This window comes from Vicugna pacos, unplaced genomic scaffold, assembly GCF_048564905.1.
Source record: "Vicugna pacos unplaced genomic scaffold, VicPac4 scaffold_21, whole genome shotgun sequence".
Lineage (NCBI taxonomy): Eukaryota > Metazoa > Chordata > Mammalia > Artiodactyla > Camelidae > Vicugna > Vicugna pacos.
The window spans coordinates 15,738,787-15,763,228 of record NW_027328742.1 but is presented as its reverse complement, the minus strand read 5'-3'; the positions used below and the strand labels follow the sequence as shown (position 1 = coordinate 15,763,228).

Below are 24,442 nucleotides of genomic sequence, written 5' to 3'. Positions count from 1 at the left end.
TTGTTATGGGATGTAGAGTTGGGGAAAGACTTAAAAGTGAAAGAGCCTTAAAAGAGAATCTCCGAATATTTTAAAGAAGACAGTTCTCAGAATGAGAGCTTTTCTGGAAATGACTAGTCCCTCACTTCACAGGGGAAGCAGGGAGAAGGTGTAACTGCACTTACGGTAACTTAAAAGGTAAACCTTGCCCTCCCACTTAGCTGTTTCCTGGTGTAAGTTCATCTCCCACATCTGAAGTTTTAGACATGATGTGTCATTTTCTGGTACTCCATTCTGCTTCTGAGTGAGAGACTGACACAAAGACACATAGAAATTGAAAAACTGCGCAAAGTACTTTATTGTTAAAAATGTAGACCTGTGGCAGGGTGCTGCATTTGCAAGTGACTTTCAGTACAGAGAACACTTAAAAGAATGCAGTGTTATTTCTTTTTCTATTCCTTTAAGCCTTTGAATAGAAAGTTTTCTTTGCAGAGTTTCTGGAGTACATCAGAACAAACAGGAACTAAAAATAGCTTTAAGAAAGCTCCAGTATAGACGTTGCTTATAGTATGGTATCTGTATTAAAGTTAATTTTTTAAAGCAGGAAGTTGTAACTCTCAATTTCTTAAGCAAATATAAACATTCTTAACCCTTAATGACATTCTTTGTGGGGTGAAGCTGCTTTTGCTTCCATTCTGAGCATTGAAATGCCTTCTATGATACTTCTACCAGTCCTCAGTATTTTATTTTCCCTCTGTTGTGAACTTGTTATTAAACTTGAAGCAGATATAAACATCATTAACTTGCTACATATGAAGATATTCAGTGTTACATAGTCAGAAAGTTTGTGTACATCACACGTAACTACATAATTCCCTCCTTTCCAACTGTGTTCCTGATGAAAGGATGGTGGGAAGTGGCATTATGAGGCTATGTCTTACAGTATACCGTGTTTCCCCTGTTCCCTCTACCATATCTGGATGTTCTTTCATTTTTCGGCTTCTAGATTTATTAGCTCTTTTTCTTAAGCCAGGTATGTCTCATCCCCTGGTGCACACACACATGTGTACACACACACACACACACACACACACACACACACACACAAATTCTGCCATAGGGAGTAGCGTGCACCATCCCATTCTCCCACTCCTGCTCTGGACCCACCCACTGGAGGCAGTGTCTTGCACGAATTCATTTATAAGTTCCTTTTTAAAACTCGAGTGGTCGGGAAATAGGACTGATATCCACACCTAATAGGCAGGCCCTCAAGGACAACTTCTATGGTTAATGCCAAGTTATCTTAATGTTTGAGTACCTGGGTTTCATGTCTTCCTCTACCACCTGTGTGACCCATGATTCCCACATTTCTATCTCCCGCTAGACTTTTTCTCTCCAAATCTGAACTCTTACAATCTTCTGCTGATTTGACATCTTCACTTGGAACTCTGATATCTTTAAACCAACATGTGTGAAAACTGAGCTCTTGGTCCTCCTACCTCCCAAACTGGTCCTTTCTGCAGCCTCCCCCATTCAGTTAGTGGAAACTTAATCCTTCCAGCTGCTTGGGTCAAAAAACTTGGAGTTATTCTGACTTTCACTGACATACCACATGAATTCTGTCAGTAGATCTGGTTTAACACTGCCTTTAAAACATATCCAGAGCCCAGCCACTTATCACCATGGCTCCTGCCTCCACTGCTGCTTCCCTGCCCTGAGCCACTGTCCTCTCCTCCCGCACAGCCCTTCTCAGAGGCTTCCCTCTTTTCATCTCTGACCCGTTTCGACTATTCTCACCCGGTAGTCAAGTGAGCCCTGAAAACCTAAGTTAGATTGTGTTGTCCTTCTGCAGTGCCTCCCCATTTCACTCTGGGTAAAAGCCACAGTCCTTACAACGTCCTCCAAGGCCGTACTGGATCTGCACTGACCCTTCTCCGCAGCTCCAACCGTGCCCCCATTCTGGAACATGCGAGGTGCACGCTGCCCTTGGTGATGGTAATTCCGTCCACCTGGGACTTCTCACCTCCTAGTCTTATTTCTAACCTCAGTCCTCAGTGTGGCCTGCTCTGGTACTTAATACAACTTCACCCTCATCCCATACCCTAAACTCTCTTTACCTTGCCCTTTTTTGATTTTTCCATGGTTCCTCTTTCCTAACATGCCACCTTCTCTGCTGCTCTGTTGTGTGAATTGTCATCTCCACCCCCCACCCCAGCTAGACTCCAACAAAGCTCCGTGAGGACAGGAATTTTGTTTTGTTTGTTGATCTATTCCAAGTGCCTAGATTAGTCCTGGGTACATAGTAGGCAGTCAAAAATTATTTGCTAAATAAATTAAAAGACTATTTTAAAAATGAGTCTTCCTTTCAGGAACGGGTGAGGAATGGAAGCTGCATGAAATAATGGTGCAGTAAATAATGATATTTGCCTGTTGTTCTTTGTGTGATATATATATATATATATATATATATATATATATATATATATATATATATATATATGTGTGTGTGTGTGTGTTTTAGTCTTAATTTGGTATCCAGTTTCTTAATTTAATAGCTGTATTAAGGTGTAATTTACAGGCCATAAAATTCACATATTATAATTGTGTAAGTCAGCCATTTTAGCTATTTCTAGAGTTGTGCAACTGTGTCCTCACAAAGTCCCCTTCTGTCCATCCATATGCAGTTCTCCCTCCCCTCAGTGGCACTCTGATGTTATTTGTTTTTGTTTTTTTGGCAATCACATCTCAAAAGAATAATTTACACAGCAGTACTAATTTAGCTTTGCGCTTTTAGAAATGACACACTTAAATATGAAATCAGTGGTCATTGCTGAATGTAGGTAGCAGTATCAGACATCAGTGGGAAGAATGGACTTGAGTGTCAGACTGGCTGCAGTCTTACCCAGCTCCACCATTTACCAAGTTACCCAAATTATTTTCTGCCTCAAGCCCTTTATCTGTTATATAGGGGTAATAATAGCAGCTTACAGAGTTGTTGTGAGGATTAAGCAAACAGGGAAACAAAATTTAGTATAGTGGCCAGCTTATGTAATTACGTAAGAAATAGCCTTGCAGGTAGAGAGCAAAATTCAAATCAGTTTCTAAAGTATTTGTAAAATATGATCCAGTTCCTGCCTGGTTTGCAAACACTTATGCCTAATGCAGAATGTAAAAGCAGGCTAATTTCCAACAGAATAGATCATTTCTTAGCATTTCTTTCAAAGGTATATGCAAAATCATTTTTACTAAATTTTCTGTGCCCATCTCTGACAGAGCTTTGACACCAGGGAGTTAATTATCTACTCTTTTGTTAAAATCATGCTGACCATCACAAAGTGTTCTCAATTATATTTTAGCCTTTATGTTGAGAAATGCTGTGAGACATCATCTAAATTAATGGGGGAGCATTCATTGTAGTTCTTGTAGCCTGATAAGCCTGCACTAAATTATCTTTTTTTAACTTTTAATTAAAGTAATTAATTAATTTTTTGCAGGGGGGTGGTAATCAGGTTTTTATTTATTTTATTTTTAGAAAAAATACTGGGGATTGAACCCAGGCCCTTGTGCCTGCTAAGAATATGATCTTTCTCTTGAGGTATACCCTCCCCCCTAAATTATCTTTAATAAGGTCTCTTTCTCTGTTTTGTTGTTTTCTTTTATGTACAGATGCAGAAAGCAGGGTCATCAGAAGCCTCTCAATTCCAAAGATAATAACAGTGAAAATTATTGTGCAGTGATAGTGAATCCTTGGCATATGAAGAAAGATTGTAAAGTCCTGAATGAATTAAGAAGGTATTGTTACATTAACATACATGTAACCATGGCTCTCTTACCTTTATTTTTCACTTTATAATGAAGATACTCCCCACCTGTCAAGGTTGCTTTGTTTGATATAGGGAATATCTAAAGCCTTTTCTGCAAGTTTTTTAAATAGGTAAGAGCAGGTAATTTATCAGAAGTGTGATTGGTGTAATCTGCTGTCTAGTATGGTAGCCACTAGCCACATGTGGCTATTGTGAATTGAGATGTTCTATAAGTGGAAAATACATAATAGATTTTCAAGACTTTGTACAACAAAACTAATGTAAAGTATTTATTAATAAGTTTTAAAAGTGTCAATCACACATTTGAAATGATAGTATAGTGGATATTTTGGGATAAATATAATTATAACTGGAATTAATTTCACTTGTTCCTTTTTATTTTCTAAATGGGATTACTGGAAAATTGTGACTTGCCCTATGTTTCTATTGACAGTTCTGGCTTCTAACTTATTGCAAATAATATGAAAAGAAAACTTTGATTAAAAATTTTGTAATTGAGTAGTTGATTTACATCATATTATTTTCAGGTGTGCAACACAGAGGCTCAACATTTTTATAGATTATATTCCATTTAAAGTCACCATAAAATAATGGCTGTATTTCCCTTTGCTGTATGATACAGCCCTGTAACCTATCCATTTTATACATAGTACTTTTTACCTCTCAATCCCCTACCCCCTTCCTGCCTCCCCTCTCCTCCTTCTCCCCATTGGTAACCACCAGTCTGTTCTATGTACCTGTGAGTTTATTTCTGTTTTATTATAGTAATTAATTTGTTCTATTTTTTATATATACATATAAGTTAATACATAGAATATTTGTTTTTCTTTCTCTGACTTATTTCACTTAGCATAATAACCTGTAGGTCCATCCATGTTATTGCAAATGGCATTATTTTATTTTTTATGGCTGATCAGTATTCCATTGTGTGTGTGTGTTCACGTGTATATATGTATGTGTATATACATATTTATATAATATACCACAACTTCTTTATCCAGTCATCGGTCAGTGAACACGGGTTGTTTCAGTGTTTTGGCTATTGTAAATAGTGCTGCTGTGAACATTGGGGTGCATGTGTCTTTTTGAATAATATTTTTCTCCAGACATATACCCATGAATGGGATTGCTGGATCACACGGAAGTCTATTTTCAGATTTTTATGGAAACTCTACTGTCCTCCAAAGTGGCTGCACAATTTACATTCCCACCAACTGAGTAGGAGGGTTCCTTTTACTCTTAAAAGGTCAAAAATTCGCTACATTTATATACTTTCCTTACAGTTTAGGACACAATTTGTCAAAAGCCAGATAGAATTTGATAGAAGTAAATACAGTATTTTTTTAAATGTTCATGCATTATGGATAAATATGTTATTGATGAGTTGGTTCCCTATTTTTGTAGATTCAGAAGTTTTTATACCTTCACAGACATTTCAGTCTTGCAGAGAGAAAAATTTTTTGCATTTTGCTGAACATGTCCGGGTGGCTTTAGCGAATATGATCCAGGCCTCCAGAGGTGAATACACATCCAAACCTGAAACATTTGAATGTCTGCAAGATTTTAAGAGTCTAGAATGTCAGATCTGGACTATAACTCTGGTAAATGACATCAGTGAGTTGACTCAAGAAAACTCCATTTGAGTGCAAAACCTTTCATAAGCCAAAAAAGGCATTGAAATTATGGCAAAGCCAGAGACTTTTGTTTGCCACATATGGCCTCAAACCCATGGGGACAACCACAGGCCTTCTGCAGTGCCAACGGAATTCCATGTGAGGAGTCCAGCACTCACAGGAATCCAATAAGTCGCTGCCAGCCAGAGCACCTTCATTGCTACTGTGCTGTTTTGAGCAAATGTCTTTTCAACAGGTTAAAATTGGTTTGTTGTTTTTTTTTGCCTAAAAATATCAAACAACTTCTTGTTCCCTTGGTGAAAGTAAAAGCCTAACATTTTCTGATTTCTTTTGACAGAGGAAACATAAGCCTGTGAATCTAACCTCATCTGTGATGGTCTGCAGCTGGGAGCAACCAGATCAGTGTCAGTCCCCTTGCAGCCATTGGCTGGGAGCCTGCATGTTACCTGGAATGATATTTGAAACATGTCACGCTAGCCGTGCCTTCGCTGTGGGCTGGGAGACGAGTCAGTCAGAATCTGCATTATGAAATGTAAGTTTCAGATCCACAGCTAGGAGATATTTTTTTAATAGCCAGAGAATGTAGTCATAAATATATCTATTAATGTATTTATGCAAGAACTTTTTTAAAGATTTTTTATTATAAAAATTACCCCCCAAAATTGAAAATGAAAGAACAGTGGAATAAAAAATCATCTGTACCTTAATTATACATAAAGAATCTTGAAATCCTTCTAAACATTTTTTGTTCAAATGAAGATATTTTTCTCTTCCAAAAAGGAAAATTATTATTTCACATTTTTTGCTTTCTCCTTTTATTATATATTCCATATCAATAAATATAATTCTTTTAAATCCCTTTTAATGGCTGTTTAACACTATATTGAACAGATATGTAAATTGTCCTAGGTTTCAGAAATTTATAAAATTGTCATTACAATACCACTGCAAAGAATATTTTGGTGTTTCTATTTTTAGTTACTAATTTGGACTAAAAATTAACAAGTTTGCTTTATTCGTCTAAAACACTGGTTATTTTATGAATGAACTGTAAGGATTTTAAATAACTTTTCAGTAATTTCAACAAAGAAATTACCTTTAAGGAAAAAATATATGATGGTTTGCAAATCTATTTTTATTATATCTTCACCTTTACCAGTGTCATATGTGTGTGTGTTTACACAAGTGCTTTAACTACCAGCAATGTAAGAAAAATCTGTGTACTAAAAATATGAAAATAGTTTCCCGGTTGTGTTTTCATTCTCCCAATATAGGTTTTGGATGACAAGCTTGTATTTGCAAAAGTACACACCCTGTGGGAGGTGCTCTGTACATACGCTGAGATACTGCACATAATATTGCCTCTGAAGCCCAATGATCTGAAAACCCGTTCCTCAGCCTTTGGTAATTTCAGCTGTTTTATGAAGGTCCTCCAAGTGGATCAAAGTATCATCAAGCCGAAGCAAGAGTTTTTCATTGCCCTATTTGAGAAGAGCTGCGTGAATGACTTTTATATTCAGGATAGAGATATATTCTTCAATCCCACCACCAGAAGCCACATTGTAAGTCTAAACCGAGTTTAGCTTCTGTCTTGGGGGTGATTTAGAACCTGCTTGTGAATTATCAGTGATTTGGTTTGGTTGGTTTGGTTTGGTTTTTAACAGCTGCCTATAAAAAGGAAAAAAGAGAAAGAAAAGAAATATGCCTACAGATTCCTGTTAGGATAGTAAGCAGTGGCTGGTTAATTACCCTGTATAAACCACACGCTCTCTTAGAATCTTTTTAGGTTTATTTCATCCTTTCTCAGATCAAGTATCAAGTAAGGGGCAGTGTTAAAAAAAATTTGGGATTAACCGGCTTGTGAGCTCCGGGATCTGCAAGGCAGCTTTCCCTCCCCATGGTGTAAGTCAAATGGCAAAAATGAAATAAAGCACCACATATCTCCTCCGGTGTTAACAGGAAAAGGCTATTCTTCTTGACCTTGTTTCTTCCCGGGTAAAGTGAAGATAATATGTCAGAAGGTGACAAGCTCTTTTAAGGCAGGCACCATGTTGCTTTTTTCACTGCTGAATCCCAGGCACCGGGAAGGCTGAGTTTAACGAGTGAATGAATAAACTGTAATCCCCCCAGAGTTACCATGTGGGACAGTGAGGATTAGCAGCTAAGAGCATAGACTCGAGAGGGGAAGGTACAGCTCAAGTGATGGGGTGCATGCTTAGCAAGCATAAGGTCCTGGGTTCAGCCCCAACACCTCCTCTAAAATAGACAAATAACCCTAATTACCTCCCCACGCCCCATCAGAATTACCTTATTATCTCCCCACCACCAAAAAAAAAAAAAAAAAAAAGAGGAGTGGCCAGGAGCGTAGACTCAAGCTGGAACACCTGTGCTGGTTTCTCGCTGTCGACCTTGTAAATGTCATTTAGCCTCTGTGTCTATCAAGTTCCTCATCAATAAAATGGGGATAATTTTAGTACCCACCTCGTAGAGTTGCTATGGGGATTAATGAATCTGTGTCAATGTTAGAACAGCCCTGGCTAATATTAAGTACTATGCATGTGTCAGCTCTTTTCATAATTACTGTCAGATGTTATTATCGACCAAAGAAGTATTAGTTCTTTGTAAGGGAAATGCATGTTAGACCATTTCATTTATCACTTTCTGTAATTCAGGCTTTACCCTCTGAAATACCATTTTCTGTCTGTGCACTAGAAAGCCACAGGTTTTTCCAAATTTCATCTGTCTGGTTTCTTGTCATGATGGCAATACTGCAGAGTGCTGACATTTTTTAGGGACTGTGTCTGAGATGACAGCAACCCCTCAAATTCAGGAGCGCTTCTCTAACTGATAACATCTCGCTTGAAATGAAGTTTTTAAAATGTAACAGCTTCAGACGCTTAATGAAGCCACGGATGCAAGGATGTTATATCTAAGCTCTCTAAATAAATCCTGTTATTGAAATAAAGGAAATACTATATTATAGCGCTCTATGACTTTGTTATCATTGCTATCCATTTATCCAACTCTCTAAGATCAAAGAAACAAAGACTGAGATTGATCATTCCTACTGTGTGGTACACGTATTTGTGAATGAAGACAATACTGAAATGCACTGTTTAAGATATTAAAATGGACACTAAACAGCTGCTTGATGCACATGCATGAACAGAACAGGGAGCTGGGTGCAGGGAGCAGACACTGAGCTTCCTGGATCAGAGACCTAGCATAGCAGTCCAGCCCAGCAGTCCATATGATTCATATTTATGTTCCAGCAATATTAGTAGTGAGAGTCTGAAATGAACTTTGGGGGCACTTGCAAACAGCTGTCATGATTACTAATGTGGGACACCAGGATTCTACAGTGTTTAGTTGGCTGCAGCGAACAACCAGTTTTTTTCACTAAAGCCTGTTGTAATTGCTGGCCCCACATCCAGGCTGAGGAATCATCTCATGTGTTGTTTGGGAGGGAAGTAAGTGGAGTCAGGACCCATGTTAAGGCTGGGAGGGTAATAATCTGGTGCTAGTACAGGAGAAAGGAAAGTAGGTCAGGTGGGAAGGAGAATGACTGATTTAAATTTTGTTTCTTGAGTAAGCTAAATATATAACATCATGTCAAGTTTCTTTGTTGTTTATAGTCCATGTGCTGTCACCGAATAACTACTGAATTGTGGGGACAAAAAAGCCTGGTTTTTAGAATTGACCCTGCCCCCAACCTGCCAGAGTCCAGGTTCCTCTGGGTGTCCAAGGAGGGGGCTGGACCATCAGTTGTCCCTCCACTACAGCAGTTTGGGCACTTGGGTGGCCTAGTTTTTTTGCTGTGGAAGACTGGCTCGGTTGTAGGCCATTAAGCATCTGCAAGGCTCTCACCAGGTACCCACGGTGGTCCCAGGACTGTGACATCCAAACGTTCCTTTCCACCCATGTTTGCAAATGACCCTCAAGGGGTTAGTATAATCCTGGGTGAGAATTATGAAAAATTATATGGTACCTCCATCCCTTCTGGCAAGTGAGAGCCCCTTATTTACAAATGACCACGAAGTGTTAGCACCACATTTTATCAACAGAACACGTGAACACGTGGTGACAGTGATGCTCACCTGTTTGCTTCTGCTTCCCAGTGCAACTTCAGCCTATGTCAGAGGACCTCAGTTGCCCCAGCGAACAGGGCCTTCTGTACAGGGAATGGGCTACTCCTCGAAGCACAGACAAGCAGCAGCCCTTAGGTCTCATCAGGTGAGCTGTTGTGGAGAGCACTCCAGTGGGAAGGGCTCAGGGTTGCCCTCACGGCATCTGAGGGTGACAGTCCTCCAAGAGTGTTACCAACCAGGAAGCTCACAGGATCTCTGAGCTTTGTTGCCCCAAGTTTTTACTGGAGGCTTTATTACAAAGCCATGATTTATTGGGTCACTACTGACATGGCTAAACCAAACCCTAATTGTAAGTCAAACCTTTCCTTAGCCCTAACCGTTGAGCCCCTTCCTCCCCTGGTGGTCACTCACTTGTCACATGGCTCAAAGCCCCACTCCTCTAATCACATGGTTGGTGTCTCTGGCTGGCCAGTCCCCATCCTGAGTCGTCTCATGGACACAACCATCCAAGGGTCCACCATGAATAGCAAAGGCACTCCTATCTTGGGAAATTTCAAGGCTTTAGTGGTTGCCGTCCAGGAACTGGGACCAAAGACCTTCCAAATTCTTCATTAAACAGGAGTAAATGTTCGATTCCACTTAAATTATAAAATAAGAGAGAAATCCTCACTGCTTTGCTGTATCTGATGTTCGGCACCGGTTCACTACACCACGTGACTGTATTGTCGCCCTCAGCATGTGTCTTCTCAGAGCACCAGCGCCGGCTGCTCCCCGGGAGCTTATGATGTTTGGGCAAGGCTGCTGGGGGGAGGGAGGTCAAGGACAACCGAGCAAACAGAAGTAATCGGGCGAATAAGAAAAAATGTCAGATTGAAATGAAGGAAATAACACAGTGTTGAGATGGGAGACTTGGGGGGAAGTGAGTCAAGAAAGCTATCTTTGAGTAGGTTACCTGTGAGCTGAGATGGCGATAAGGAGGCTGGACTTTGAGGATCTGGGAAAGTTCACCCCAGGAATAGAGGCAGCTTGTCCATTGGCCCCGAGGCACAAATGTGCTCAGCAGGATTGAGGAGATACTGGAGCCAGCGCTGGTGAGAGTGCTGAGACGCGAGGTTTAGAAGGGCATCAGGAGCACGGACAGGAGTGTAGACGCTAAGTGCAGTGAGAAGCAGTCACGATACTTTAATCACTAAAGTAATTTTCTCTCACTCACATTTTGCAAAGATAATGTAGATAATGAATGGCAGGGACCCAGGAAGCTGGGAGGCCCGGTAGGAGGCTCTTGGATTGAGACAGATGAGAGATGGTGGGAGACAGGGAGAATGCGTTTGGGGAGTGGAGCTGACAGGATGCAGTTATGGGCTGGCTGTGGATGGTGAGGAGAAGAGGAGGGTCAAGGTAGCCCCAGGTCGGCCTGTAGCCAGGTGCCTGTTCTTTCTCATCTCAGTGCCTCATGCAGGTGCCCACCTACTTGGGCAAACCTCTTAACCTTCAAAGTGAGGGTTTTATAACACGGAAGTTTTTGTGTTTGTTTCACATTTTTTGGAAAGATTCAAACATGTACAGACGTAGAGAGAACAGCACAGCTAGCCTACATGTATCAGTCACCCAGCTCCAGAATTATAAACTCAGAGTCACTGTTGTTGCATCTTTCATCTCCACCTTCTCCCCTCCCCCACTACGGGATCATTTTGAAGACAATCCTACATAGCTTAACCTTTCATTAGTGAAATGACAAGATCTCTTTCAAATACAATTGGAATATTCCTTTTTTTTTAGGGTTACAATATAATTCCTTGATTGTCACAAAAATACACTTTTAAGTAGTTTCGGGGTTGAAATCAAGAACCAGACTAGGTTCAGACATTGCAGCTAGCATATCTCTCAAGTAGGTTCTAATCTATAATTTTCCTGTTTCTCATTTTCCTTGAAATTGCTGAGAGGTTTCTCTATTTCCTGTTTGTCTGATTTCACTCTCCCCTGTGGTGTTAGACTTGTTTCTCCATCCTATGTATTTGCTTTAGCTAAGTGATTTGATCCTCCCCTAAAAGCTTGATCTGATTGAGGTTCAACTTTGTGCAAGAATACTTGTTATGTGAAGTTTTGTACTCCTGTCATAAGGTACATATTGTCTAGTTGACTCTCTTTTTTTGTGGTGACAGCAGTCAATAATGATTGTCACCCGGGATCATTATTTCATAAAGGATTTTATTTCATGTGTTCATACTCTAATTTCCTCCCTCAATTATCAGCAGGATCACAGTCATGAAGAGGCACTTTCTCCTTAACCCCGGTTATCCTGTAGAACACAGTTTTAAAAGAGGATGTTTGTACATATGTAAATATTTAAAGTTGATACATTTTTCTTTACTTTTTAAATTTTTTTTCTAATGGAGGTACTGAAGTTTGAATCAAGGACTTTCTGCATGCTGAGCACATACTCTGCCACAGAGTGTACCCCATCCCCCTTGAGATTAATTTTTATATGATATTTTCCTTCTGTTATTTTTGTTTTATGTTACACAAAATTTGATGGCAGGGCAATGGGTTTGATGGCTCTTTAATCATTCTTTATGGGCTTTTGGGGTTAGTGTGTGTGTTTGTGTTTGTAAAGAAAACAATTTTCCCACTATTTTAAGTATGTTTTACTAAGGAAAATATGTTGATCTGTTCCCTGCTCCTGGTCCATGTGTTCCCTTTGTTACTTCCCACTAGTGGCCCCTTGATCTCTTTGACAAGACTAGCATGTCATTAATCCAGGTTGCAGGAGACCTGAAGAGATTTATTCAAGGAGATGAAATTTGTAGACAATGTATTGGAAAGTATTGAGAAAGTTATTCATTAAGAGAAGGTCTGGGGTTGAATTGTTAAGTGCACAGAAATCTAAGCTATGAACCACCAAGACAATTATTAACTCCAGGGAAAACAAAGTAGGGAAGGAAAAAATAAGGCTAGCAGACAACTTGCTACACCTGTGAACAGTCTGTACAGAGTCCTAATAATGTAAAGCAAGGATACTGAGCTGATCAAAATTATAATGTAATTGTATCAAAAGGTTGGAAGAATGAAGGTTTGGGTGTGTAGATGAGATGGGGTTTGAAAGAGAGCTGAATCCTCATTTTCCAAAATAGTTAAATAGGTGATACATAAAGCTGAAAAAGTCTGTAGGCTGTGTTACAAGGATATTAGTCAGAGATAGGGAGTAATTATTCTAAAAGTCAGCAGTAGGAGCTGAACTTGGTTGCTTCTGGCCAGGAAATGTGGCGGTTGCTGGGAACTGCTCCTTTTTACAATCGGTGTTTGAGAACTGTTTGACTCTTTAATGAATGTATGGTATAACTTTGATAAAAAGAAGTCAAAGATGAATTTTGAAAAATTGATATTAAGAATTGGGGTGTTTATGACAGAGAGAGATAACAATCAGACAAAACTACATTTGAAGGGATCCTCATTATTCCTAGACTTTCAGCAAGGACTAGGAGGCAGACATCTGTTTAAGGTTCAAAAAGTCTTTCTGACCTTCTTGCCGACATGTAACCTTTGGAAGTAATGAACTCCCCGTCACTGTAAATATCCAGGCAGAGGCTGCCTGACCAGCTCTCTAACTGCAGCAATGTGTGTTTACCATTGGGCAGTTGGAGCAGGCAACTTCTAACATTCTTTCAGTTTCGAATGTGGCATTTTCAGGACGGATAGTTGACAAGTATGTATTACAAAAAGCTTAACAAGAAAGAGTCCAAAACACCTCAAACCCATTGCCAGGGTTTTCTTGGCCAGACACCATCCTGAGCCTGCCATCTGTGAGCCAGGCCACAAAACCCAGTCACATGAGAATGAACACAATTTGTCTCTCCTATCTGATTTGGCATCGGGCTCAGCCCTTTTCCCCATGGAATGGTCCACGCCCAGGTCTCTGACGATGGAGCTGGACTCACAGCAGCCCTGTGAGTGCTGGTCCAGCCCAAGGGGGTTCCTGTGTGAAGTTTCCCAGGACTGCAGGCTGTTCTCAGAGCTGAGTCCCCCTAGGCTAATCCCACGGAGCTCATCTCAGCTCCAGACTGAGCCGGAAGCCTCAGAGAGAACTCAGAGCTGAGGAAATCCACAGGTTTTACCCAGCACTGCCGAGTCAGCAGTGAGCCAGTTGAGGGAATTATCAGCAAAAGCAAGACACACCTTAGCCGCCGTCTCATTGTTTCACCTCATCCCTAAACCCTCTGTGTCTGCCTGTCTGTGTCTGTCTCCCTTTCAGGACCAGCCTGGCACCGCTTCATGTCCTGCCTCCTTTCTCCTAATCTTGCCTCCCTGGCCTGTTCCATCTACTCCAGATTAACTGAGAAACATTGAAGGGTTTTAAAAACCTAGGAACAGACGTGCTAGATACAAAGAATACAGGGCAGTACCTTCCTCAGTCACATCCCTCCTGCCCTCTCCCATTCCCTCAATGAGTTTTTTAAATATTTTTTCAGAGAGACATTGCAATCCCAGTTGTTATCATTATCAGCCATTTCCTTATTATCTGTGGTTTACGATGCATTTGCTCCAGGGAATTTCCCGAGATAAGGCAGGAGCAGATGACTGAGCCTGTTGTTGATGTCCACTTGTGTCAAGCCTGTTAAGAATGATCTTTGGGGGGATTTGTTGAATATGCCAGACTGTCCAGTGAGTGGTGATGATCCCCTGCATCTGCTCTGGAGTCGGCCTCGTCTGTTCTCATTTATCTCTCTTCAGCAGGTGAACCAGTGATCTGTATTTCTGATACATAAAACACTTCTTATTTCATGGTAGAATTTGGGGGCTGCTATGAAAATGCATATGTTTTAAGTGTGAATTGAGTCAGAGGTTTAAACTTAAAGCCACCTTGATTTAGAATCAGAAGTTAATATGATGGAGGGAGGGTAGAGCTCAGTGGTAGAGTGCATGCCTAGCATGCATGAGGTCCTGGGTTCAATCCCCAATGCCTCCATTTAAAAAATAAATAAACCTAATTATGACCCCCCAAAAAACAAAGAAAAAAGAAGTTAACATGAGGATGAAGCTACAGAGTGTTTATGTGTGTCTTCTGAAACTTCCTTCTGTCTTTCTGCAGGAAATTCTACGGAGAGAAGATCTGAATCTTCTTTGCTTGGCTGGGCTAATACACTCAGATGCTCCTCCTGGCAGCAGTCGTGGGGGTGACTTGCTTTATGTATGGATATTTTAATCAAAATAACTGTACCTGGAGGTAATTTCTCTTTATTCCTTGTTACCGTGCTTACTTAACTTAGAATGACATTCTCCAGGAGCATCCATGTTGCTGCAAATGGCCTATATATATAAATGGCCTCGGTCAGTATTTATGGCCGAGTAGTATCCCATTTTATAAATATAACACTTCTTTAGCCAGTCATCCGCTGATGGATATTTAGGCTGTCTCCATGTCTTGGCTATTGTAAATACTGCTGCTATGAACACTGGGGTGCAGGTGTCATCTTGAAGTAGGGTTCCTTCAGGATATATGCCCAGGAGCGGGATTCCTGAGTCACATGGCAAGTCTATTCGTAGTCTTTTGAGGAAACTCAATACTGTTTTTCACAGTGGCTGCACCAAACTGCATTCCCACCAAAAGTGTAGGAGGTTCCCCTTTATCCACAACCTCTCTAGCATTTGTCATTTGTGGATTTTTGAATGATGGCCATTCTGACTGCTTTGAGGTGATAACTCATTGTATTTTTGATTTGTGTATCTCTGATAATTAGTGATATTGAGCATTTTTTCATGTGCCCATTGATCATTTGTATGTCTTCATGGGATAATTGCTTGTTTAGGTCTTCTGCCCATGTTTGGATTGGGTTATTTGGTTGTTTCTTATGAAGTCATATGAGCTGTTTATGTATTCTGGAGATCAAGCCTTTGTCAGTTTCATTTGCAAAAATGTTCTCCAATTCTGTAGGTTGTCTTTTTGTTTTACTTATGGTGTCCTTTGCTGTGCAGAAGCTTATAAGTTTCATTAGGTCCCATTTTTTTTATTCTTGCTTTTATTTCTATTGCTTGGGTAGACTGCCCTAGGGGAACATTTCTGAGATGAATGTCCGATATTTTGCCTGTATTTTCTTCTAGGATGTTTATTGTATCTTGTCTTATGTTTATCTTGCTGAAGAGACTGTCTTTATTCCATTGTATATTCTTGCTTCCTTTGTCGAAGATTAGTTGACCAAAAGTATGTGGGTTCATTTCTGGGCACTCTATTCTGTTCCATTGGTCTATATGTCTGTTTTTGTACCAATACCATGCTGTCTTGATGACTGTAACTCTACAGTATTGTCTGACGGCTGGGAGAGTTATTCCTCCAGCCTCTTTTTTTTTCTTCAGTAATGCCCTGGAAATTCTATGTCTTTGATGGTTCCATATAAATTTTATTGTGATTTGTTCTAGTTCTATGAAATATGTCCAGGGTAATTTGATAGGGATTGCATTAAATCTGTAGATTGCCTTGGGGTGTGTGACCATTTTAACAGTATTGATTCTTGCAATCCAAGAGCATGGGATACCTTTCCATTTTTTAAAGTCTTCTTTAATTTCCTTTACCAGTGGTTTATAGTTTTCTGTGTATAATTCTCTCACCTCTGTGGTTAGATTTATTCCTAGATGTTTTATTACTTTGGGTGCTATTTTAAAGGGGATTGTTTCTTTACTTTCTTTTTCTGTTGATTCATCATTTGTGTAAAGAAATACAACTGATTTTTGAACATTAATCTTGTAACCTGCTTCCTTGCTAAATTCTTCGATCAGCTCTAGTAGTTTTTATGTGGAACTTTTAGGGTTTTCTATATATAGTATCATGTCATCTGCATAGAGTGACACTTTTACCACTTCTTTTCCAATTTAGACCATTTTTACTTCTCTTACTTGCCTGATTGCTGTGGCCAGGACTTCCAAGACTATGTTGAATAGGAGTGGTGATAGTGGGCATCATTTTCTTGTCCCAGATTTTAGTGAGATTCCTTTGAGTTTTTCACCGTTGAGTGCTATGCTGGCTGTAGGCTTGTCATATATATCTTTTATGATGTTGAGATATTCTCCCTCAATACCCACTTTTGTGAGAATTTTTATCATAAATTGGTGTTGAATTTTTTCAAAAACTTTTCTGCATCTATTGAGATGATCATGTGGTTTTTGTCCTTTCTTTTGTTGATGTGAAGTATTACATTGATTGATTGGCATATGTTGAACCACCCTTGTTTCCCTGAGATGAACCCCATTTGAGCATGATGTATAATCTTTTTTATGTTCTGTTGGATTCTATTTGCTAGTATTTTGGTAAGGACCTTTTGCATCTGTGTTCATCAGTGATATTGGTCTGTAATTCTCTTTTTTGGTGGTGTCTTTGCCTGGTTTTTGTATCAGGGTGATGGTGCCTTCATAGAAAGAGTCTGGGAATATTCCTTCTTTTCAATCTTCTGGAAGAGTTTGAGAAGGACTGGTATGAGTTCTTTTATGTGTGTGTGTTAGAATTCCCCGGTGAAGCTGTCCAATACTGGACTTTTATTTGTAGGGAATTTTTTTTTATTGTTTATTAGATTTCATTCCTAGTGATCAGTTTGTTCAAGTGGTCAGTTTCTTCTTGATTCAGACTTGGTGGTCTGTATGTTTCCAGAAACTTGTCCATCTCCTCTAAGTTATCCATTTTTTTCCATGTAGTTTTTCATGATATTCTCATAAGATATTCAGTATTTCTATGTTATTTGATGTAATTTCTCCATTTTCCTTTCTTATTTTGCAAATTTGTGTTCTCTCTTTTTTCTTCTTTGTGAGTTTGTCCAGAGGTTTGTCGATTTAATTTATTCTTTCAAAAAACTAGCTTTTGGTTTGATTATTTTCTTTATTTTTTAAATCTCTATTTTATTTATTTCCTCCCTGATCTTTATTGTTTCCTTCCTTCTGCTGCCTTTTGGGTGTTTTTGCTCTTCTGTATCTAGTTCTTTTAACTGGTGGGTTAGATTGTTTATTTGATATTGTTCTTATTTGAGGAAGGCCTGTATCTCCCTAAACTTTCCTCTTAGCACTGATTTTGCTGCGTCCCAAAAGTTTTGTGTGGTTGTGTTTTCATTTTCATTTGTCTCAAGGTATTCTTTAATTTCAACTTTGATTTCATCATTGACCCATTGGTTTTTTTAATAGCATGTTGTTTAATCTCTATGCTTTCCTTTTTTTCTCCTTTTTTTCTCCTTAGTTTATTTCTAGTTTCAGTGGCATTGTTGTCAGTGAAGTTGCTTGAGATAATTTCTATCTTCTTAAAATTGTTGAGGCTTCTTTTGTGACCAAGTACATGATCAATCCTACAAAATGTTCCACGCGCACTTAAAAAGAATATATATCCTATTCTAGGGGGTTGTAGTGCTCTGAAAATATCCACTAAATCTAATTTTTCTATTGTATCATTTAATTTCTCTGTTGCCTTCTTTACTTTCTGTCTGGAAGATCTGTCTAGTGATGTTAATGTGGTGTTAAAATTTCTGACAATGATTGTATTCCTATCAATTTCCCCCTTTATCTCTGTTAGTAGTTGTTTTACGTACTTAGGTGCTCATGTTGGGTGCATATATACTAATGATTGTAATATCCTCATCTTGTATTGCTCCCTTAATCATTATAAAATGTCTTTATTTATGTTTCTTTCTGGCCCTTGTTTTAAAGTCTATTTTGTCTCAAATCTGTTCTGTTACATCTGCTTTTTTGGCATTTCCAGTTGCATGGAAAAGCCTTTTCCGTCCATTCACTCTCAATCAATATGTGTCCTTCTCCCTAAAGTGTGTCTCTTGTATGCAGTGTATTGAAGGTTCTTGCTTTATTATCCAGTCTGCCACTCTGTCTTTTGACTGGAGGATTTAGTCCATTAACATTTACAATAATTAATGATCGATGAGTGTTTATTTCTATTTTGAACTTTTTTTTTGCAGTTGATTTGCTATTTCTTCTTTGTTCCTTTCTTCTTCCTTTTGTGGTATGGTAACTTTGTTTTGTATCATCTTGGATTGTATTTAGTTTTTGTGACTCACTTGTAAGTTTTTGGCTTGTGGTTACACTTTTTTGTAAGTTTGTTAACCAATTACTGTAACTGTGTGTACTAAACAGATAGAAATGTAATCTCAAACCCATCCTACTGAGAATAAAATATTTAAAAAAAAAGAAGAAGGCTTTTCTTGCTTCCCTCTCCCACTCAATGATTTAGATATCTTCTTTTACAGTTTCATGTTTATTCTATTTGTAATTCATGGTAGTTATCACCTTTCCAGTTATGAGTTCTCATTCCTGTAGCATCCTGCTTCTTTTCTATTTAGAGTAGACCTTTCAATATTTTTTTTGCATGGGTTTAGTGTTGCTAAAGTCTTTTAGTTTTTGCTTCTCTGTGAAATTCTATATCTCTCCTTCTATTCTAAAGGATAGCCTTGCTGGAGAAAGTATCCTAGGCTGCATCCTTTTTTTCATTAAGAACTTTGAATATATCTTGCCACTTCCTTCTGGCCTATAGTTTTTCTGTAGAGAAATCAGCTGAGAGCCTTCTGTTGTAACTCACTCTTTGTTTTTCTCTTGCTGCCTTTAGGATCATTTCTTTATCCTTCAGTCTGGCCATCTTGATTATGATATGTCTTGGTGTGGGTCTCTTTAGGCTCTTCCTGTTTGGGAACCTCTGAGCCTCCTGTGCTTGGGTGTCTGAATCCTTCTTTAGGTTTGGGAAGTTTTCAGTCATGATTTCTTTAAATACCTTTTCCATCCCCTTTGTTCTTTCTTCCCCTTCTGGAACCCCTATTATGCATAGATTGGCATGCTTTATATTATCAGATAGGTTCCTTATATTGCTTTCATTGTTGTATATTTGTTTTTCTCTCAGCTGTTCTGATTGGGTGCTTTCTGTTGTCCTGTGTTCTAGGTCACTTATTTGTTCCTCTGCATTATCTAGCCTGATTTTTACAGCCTTTAGGTCAGATCTCATTTCAGCCAATTAATATACCAATTCTAATTGGCTCTTCTTTATAGCTACTATTTTGTTTTTGGCATATTTTATGTCTCTAAACACTATCTCTTTTAGTTCCTTCAGTAATTTGATCACTTCTTTTTTGAAATCTTTATCTAGTAGGCCATCAATGTCTATTTCATTGATCGTTCTTTCAGGGGATTTCTCTTGCTCTTTTAATTGGGAATACTTCTTCTGCTTTTTCATACTGCTCATATCTCTCTGGCACTGTGGCTTAAGGAGTATCAGTTATCTATTGTGGTCCTTAAAGGAGTTTATTTATTTATCTATCTAAAGCCTATGTGGAAATAAAACTTAAAAATGAGAGAGAGAATTTTAAAAGAATGGAGGAAAAGAAGGTTTGAAAACAGTGTATAATCAATAATAGAAGAGGAAGTTGAAGCAGAATAGCAGTCGAGTTGAGATGTCTTTTAAAAGCCTTAATAAAATGAAGAAAAATATCAAAACACAATATTTAAAACCTGTGAATAATCAATAACAGATCAAAACCAAGAGAATTAAAAATGAAATGAGAACTGTAAATGTATAGAACTGTTTAAAAACTAAGGATTAAAAAGTTAACAGAAAATAAAACAGGTATAAAAAGATTTAAAAAACAAAGATGCATTCTCCTAGAGACTGTGCACTCTTAATGGTTTTATTGAGAGGTCTTTGTGTCTTCACCCTGTTTCACGAAATCAGCTTGCTCTGTTGGCCCCCTCGTCTGTGCTACTCACAGTGTCCGTCAGCAAGAATATCGTGCACCTCCAACACTGGGTCAGGTGCTGCTCTCCTTCGTGGTGGGCAGGTTGGTCACTCCCCCTCCAGATGCCACAGTCAGTGCTGTGCCAGTTGCTCCATAGGTGGGCTCAGCTTCAAGAATAACAGCTTTATGGAGGTATAATTCACATACCATAAAATGCAGCATTTGAAAGTGTGCATTAGTGTTTTAAGTACATTTCAGGGCTTTGTAGCCATCACTCCCAAAAGGAACTGGTACCCTTTAGTAAGTCAGTCCCTAACCTTCCTTTTCCCTTAGCCCCCAGCAGCTACAACTGTACTTTCTGCCTCTATGTATTTGCCTGTTCTGGGCATTTCATATAAGTAGAACCATACAGTATGCTGCCTTATTTGATTGTCATCTTTCATTTAGTGTGACGTAGTCTGGACTCATCAATGGTGTAGCATATATCAGTACCCAAATTCCTTTATGTGTTCAAATAATATGCCATTGTTATAAATACTCCACATTGCTTATCCATCCATCAGTTGATGATGAATAATTCTGCTGTAAATGCTCATGGACAAGTTTTTGTGTGAACACATATTTTCAGTTCTCTAGAGGATATATCAGAAAATGCAATTGCTGGTATTTATTCTACTTTTAAAATTTTGAGGAATTGCTAAAGTAGTTTTTAAAGTGACTGCACCATTTTATATTTCCAGTAGTAATGTATGAGGAGTCCAGTTTCTCCACATCCTCATCAACACTTTATTACCGGGTTTATAGGTACATATTTATATATCCTATATCATAAATATTTGTCATCCTAGTTGGTATGAAGTGGCATGTCATTGTGCTTTTGATTCTGTTTCCCTAATGCCTACTGATGTTGAACATCTTTTTATGTGCTTATTTCCCATTCGTATGTTTTTTGGAGAAACATCTATTTAAATTCTTTGCCCATTTTAATTGTATTTGTCTTTGTATTGTCATGTTTTAAGTCTTCTTTGTCTATTCTGGATAAAAGTTCCTTATCTTGGAAAATATTGGAAATAATTTCATCCATCCTGTGGATTGTCTTCTTACTTTCTTGATGAAGTCCTTTGAAGCACAGAAGTTTTTAATTTTACTGAAGTCCAGTTTACTTGATTTTTTTCTTTTGTTGTTTGTGCTTTTGGTGTCATATATTACAAGTATTTGTAATCCAAAGTCCTGAAGATTTTCTCATTGTTCATTTTCTTAAAGTTTTATAGTTTCAGGTCTGTGATTTATTTTCAGTTAACTTTCATATATGGTGTTAAGATAAAAGTTCAGTTTTCTTTCTTTCCAGGTGTATGTGCAGGCGTTCCAGCATCATTTTTCTAAAGATTATTTTTTCCCCATTGGATTGTCATGGCACCTTTGTCAAAAATTAAATGGTTACGTGTAAGAGATTGTTTATGGACTCTCAGTTCTTTTCTCTCAATCTATTTTTCTGTCCTTTATGCAAGTACCACACTGTGTGGATTAGTTTTGTTAGTGAGTTTTGAATTTGGAAACTTCAAATCTTTGTTCTTTTTCAAGATTGTTTTGACTATTCTGGGTATCTTGCATTTCCATATTAGTTTTAGGATCAGCTTGTTCATTTCTGCCAAAAAGCCAGAGTTGCATTGCATCTATAGGTCATTTTGAGGACAATGGCCATCCTAACAATAATAAGGCTTCTGATCCATGAACACAGAAGAGCTTTCCATTTATTTTAGGTCATTTTAAACTTCTATCAGTAGTATTTTAGTTTTCTATATACATGTTTCAGACATTTTTCTCCGTATTCCACATATTTTTCTTAATATTCCTATGTATTTTATTCTTTTTGATGCTATTGTAAATGAAAATGTTTCCTTCATTTTATTTTTAGATTATTCTCTGCTGTTGTATAGAAATATAATTACTTTTTTATATATTGATTTGTGTCTTACAATTTTGGTCAGACTGGGTTACTAATTATAATAGGATTTTTTTTCTTTTCTCTCTTTTTATTCCTTTGTCAATTCCTTGTGATTTTAATATATAATATCATGTCATCTGGAATCAAAACAGTTTTATTTCTTTCTTTCTAATCTAGATGCTTTATTTTCTTTGTTTGCTTTGACTTGAACCTCTAGTACAATGTTGATTGTGTGAGGAAATATTTCAGTCTTTCAACATTATGTGTGATCTTTGCTCCAGGTTTTTCATAGGTGTTCTCTGTCAAATTGAGGAAGTTCTCTTCTATTTCTAGTTTTTATACATTTTTTTCTATTAGTATGGCATATTACATGATTTGACTTTTGTATGTTGAACTGCCTTTGCATACCTGGATACATCCCACTTAATTGTGGTCTATTTTATATGTTACTGGATTGGATTTGCTTGTATTCTGTTGAGGATTTTTGCATTTATATTCATAAGAGATAGTCTTTAGTTTTCTTGTGATGCCTTTGTCTGGTTTTGGTATCAGTGTGATACTAGTCTCATTGAATAAATTGGGAAGTGTTCCCAACTCTTTATTTTTAGACGAGATTGTGAAGCATTGTTTTCTTTTTTTGTTTGTTTTTGTTTTTGTCTTTTCTTTAAGTAGTTGATGGAATTCACCAGCAAAGCCATACGGGCCTAGCATTTCCTTGTGGGAATGTTTTGGATTACTATTTTCGTCACTAATTACTGTAGGATTATTTGAATTTTCTATTTCTCCTTGAATTAGCTTCAGTCATTTATGTCCTTCTAGGAATTTATCCATTTCATCTAAATTATCTCATTTATTGGCTATATAATTATCCATAATATTCCCTTATATTACTTGTTATCTTTGTAAGGGCAGTAGTGACATCCTTCCTTTCATTTCTCATTTTAGTAATTTGAATCTTCTCTTTTTTAATATTAGCTAAAAATTTGTCAATTTTGTTGATCTTTTCAAAGAACCAACTTTTCTTTTTGTTGATTATTCTCTGTTGTTCATCTATTCTCTATTCCATTTATTTCTGCCTTTAGTATTTTGATTAGAATGTTTAATTCATTTACATTAATGTAATTTCTTATCAGGTTGAAGGTACATCTGCTATCTGCTTTCTATATGTCTTTTTTTTTTATCCATTCCTCTATTACTACACTTTTTTGTTCAAAGTAGGCATTTTCAAGTGTTCCATTTTAATTTGTTGTTTATTTTATCTTTTTTCCTCCTCCTCCTCCTTCTCTTCCTCCTCCTTACTTCTCCTCCATTGCCCAGAAGATTATAATTAACATCTCGTTTTAAAGCAACCTAGTTCACATGAATGCCAACTTAATTTCAATAGTGCACCAAAATTTTGCTTTGGTATCAATCTTTTCCCTCCCCCTCCTCATGCTGCCACTGTCTTACAAATTACACCTTTATGCATTTATAAGCACATCTACACAGTTTCATAAGTATTGTTTTATGCAGTTGTCCTTTACATCAAATACAACAAAACATTTACATGTAATACTCGATTTATACTGTTTTATTTTTTTACTCATGTAGTAGTGCTCTTTATTTTTCAGGTGAGTGTCCTTTCATTTACACCTGCTGGATTATCCTTAGTATTTCTTGTAGGGCAGGCCTGTTAGCAATGGATTCTTTCAGATTTTGATTTTGTAGCAGTGTCTTAATTTCTCCTTTAATTTTTTTAAAGAATCATTTTGCTGGCTATAAAATACTTGGTGACAGTCTTTTCCTTTTATCACTTTGATGATATCGTCCTACTGCCTTCTAGTCTCCATGGTTTTTGATGAGAAATCAACTGTCTTACAGAGGAGCCTTTCTATATGTTGAGCCACATTACTCTTTCTGCTGTCAAGATCCTTTGTTCTTCTGTTTTGACACACTGAGTCTGATGTGCCTATTTTAGATGTCTCTATGTTTATACCACGTGGAGTTTGTTGAGCTGCTGGGATGTACAAATTAATGTTTTCATCAAATTTGGGAAATTTTCAGCTATTATTTCTTTATATATTCTTTCTGCCCCTTTTATTCTCTCCTACCTTCTGGCGCTCCCATTATGTGTGTATTGGTATTGTGGATGGTGTCCCACCTATCTCTGACACAGTGTTCATTTTTTTTCATTCCTTTTTCTTTCTGATCCACAGACTGGATAATCTCAGTAGTTTTAATTTAACTGACTTTTTCTTCAACAAATTCATATCTACAGAGAAACCTCTTATTGAAG

At 37.8% G+C, this 24,442-nt stretch overlaps 1 long non-coding RNA gene across 1 annotated transcript in view; it reads left to right on the top strand.

Annotated features, from left to right (window-relative positions):
- Positions 1–14,640: 14,640 nt before the first annotated feature.
- LOC140694495 (uncharacterized) overlaps positions 14,641–24,442 on the top strand; it is a 39,784-nt gene continuing 29,982 nt past the window's right edge. The window contains exon 1 of the long non-coding RNA XR_012070124.1: positions 14,641–14,746. This is a non-coding gene — a long non-coding RNA (uncharacterized lncRNA). The remainder of the gene's footprint in view (positions 14,747–24,442) is intronic.